This window comes from Silene latifolia, chromosome 6 (assembly GCF_048544455.1).
Source record: "Silene latifolia isolate original U9 population chromosome 6, ASM4854445v1, whole genome shotgun sequence".
NCBI classification, from domain to species: Eukaryota; Viridiplantae; Streptophyta; class Magnoliopsida; order Caryophyllales; family Caryophyllaceae; genus Silene; species Silene latifolia.
This window is the reverse complement of record NC_133531.1, coordinates 16,149,827-16,152,302: the sequence shown is the minus strand read 5'-3', so window position 1 is coordinate 16,152,302 and position 2,476 is coordinate 16,149,827.

Below are 2,476 nucleotides of genomic sequence, written 5' to 3'. Positions count from 1 at the left end.
GGTTATGCCGATTTTTAACGCCCACAGTACCAATACAAGAAACAGCGTGGTTGTAATACCCGCCCTTTTTAGAGACCCTTTGACCAGCGTTGACTGACCTTGGGAGCGGGATTAGTCTTAGAATTGCGTGCCAAAACCATCTTGGGTTGCGTGTCATGAGTGGTACTCGATAGAGTAGAGGCTACTCGATCGAGTAGCTAGGTTACTCGATCGAGTAGGGGGTCACTCGATCGAGTATGTTGGGTACTCGATCGAGTACCGAGTTTTCAGCGAGGGTTTTATATCGCGTTTTGTTAAATCCGCAAATCACTTCCGCCACTTTCCTTTTATCCTTCAGTCGCCTCTTTCCCTTCCCTTCACCTCAAAACCTCCATGGAAGCCTTTTGAAGATCCTTGTGCCTTAGGAGAGCGTCACTTGTGTCGGGTAGCGGTCTTTTGCTGAGTTTTCTCCCTATAGGTATGTCATAATCATCATCCGTGTCCTTGTTCTTTGCAATTAGGGTTTGCTTGGTAGTAATAGATGATTGTGTTGTGCTTATAGGCTTTGCTTGATTGCTGGATATGTCATGTGTTGGCATGGATTGGTTGTAGTTGCTTAAAGGTAGGTTCGCCTACTCAGTTTCTGTAGATGGTCTAGTATGTCGGTCGTTGAGGTTATATTGTGATTGCTTAGTATCGTAATTGTATTGTGTCGGCTGTGGTTGTGATTGTGGTTGTTATCTCTGGTTTTCGAGATGCGTCTCGGCTGAGTGGGGTCACTTGCGGGAGTGACTTCACGCCCTAGTTTCGCCCTCCGTGGAACCCGCCACGGGAGGGGATGTGCACATTAATGGGCAGGGTTGTCGCTCGATACGATGAGCGGGGATTTGGTGGGAACGGCTGCGGTCCCCCACTGGCAGGGCTGGTCCAGTGGACAGTCAGTGATAGAGTTGGGTTGGTTATCGTGACGGTGTTTGAGACTGATAGCATTGTTTTGTGTTGGTAATTATAGTTGCTGTCGTCGTATCTTATCTCGGTACTGACCTTGTGTGGTTGTCTGTTTGTTATGTGTCTGCCGTGATCCCTTATGGTGAGCAGTCGGTCTTAGCAGGTGTTGATATTGTGGATAGCTGAAGTCCGGGCAGGGATGAGTCTTCACGAGATATGATGGTCATAACGAGTAGTCTTTGAGTTGTATCTTTTATACCGTTCGTTGGTTTAAATCACTTGTAATATAACTTAATAGTTCTTTTATCGACATTTGATTATTACTAACCTCGGGCAACCGAGATGGTAACGCCCTTATATACTAAGGAAGGTCTGGTTAAGGCTCCTCTGAATATGAGGGTGTTACAAAGTGGTATCAGAGCGACGATTTTGAAACCTGTAACAAATGAACATAATGAACGTAGGGAGTCTAATAAAATGAACCTGGTGTATGTGTAATGGGAGCCCCAGCTGATGCTAGGTTTTGGGTGAGTAGGCGCCCTCATTTCAAAATCTTGGCCTCATGACACTTAAGCCAGTCACATGGTATGGGAATGTGGAGTCCGTGTGTCTATGTGTGATATGTATGTTAATCGTGCCGGAGCTACCTCCGGTTAAGTCCCTGTTAGAGTTAATAGGGGTGTGATAGTGGTATTTGGGCCGCGTATAGTAATCGTTGGTGAAATTAGTGGAGTTTTTAGAATGATTAGTGAGTTTATACGATGGTTATGAAATATGTGACGGAAGTTTACGTAATAGAGATGCGTGAAAAGGTGAAATTGTATGTCGTGACATGAAGAGTGAACATGTAGGTGTTTGCTATAAGTTAATGATGACGGGAGTCATATACGAGTTTATAAATCCTACAGTAATTACTATGATAATAGTTATAGTATGGTTGAGTTATAATTCGAGTCATAGCATATAGTAATGCATTTATGCCTTATTTGTTGGTTGGAATTTTTCCGCTGCGTAATATTTGATTCGTGCAAGATGAATTGCTTATAATAGTGTGTAAGACCTGATTGAATAAGTTGTTTGAAAAGTATGTAATTATGTGATAAGTGAAAGAAAGAATTGATGTTAATTATATGTTTCAAATTGAAGTGAACACGAGTTTAGTAGTAGCAAGTAAAGTAAGTTTAAGTGTAATATGATGGCATGATTATGTTTATAAATAATTCGGTGGCAGGTTAACCGAGTTGGGTAACTTGTATAGCGTAATGTGACGTGTATCTTAGTTGTTGAAGAATTGCATTTTTGCGCGATAATGGTTGTAATACGTGATGGAGTATGACAATTCGTGCCAAATACCGAACTAAGTTTGGAATCGACACACAATGTTGTTTTGCAGGAATCTTCAAGTTACTTAGTATTTCTGACCGAGTACTTAACTATACTTGACCGAGTGCGAGTGCTTACTAGACCGAGTAGACCTCACTCGATCTAGTTAGGAAGCTATGATGTCGGGATGTGAGAAAAATTCCTGCAGATACTCGATGAATTAGCT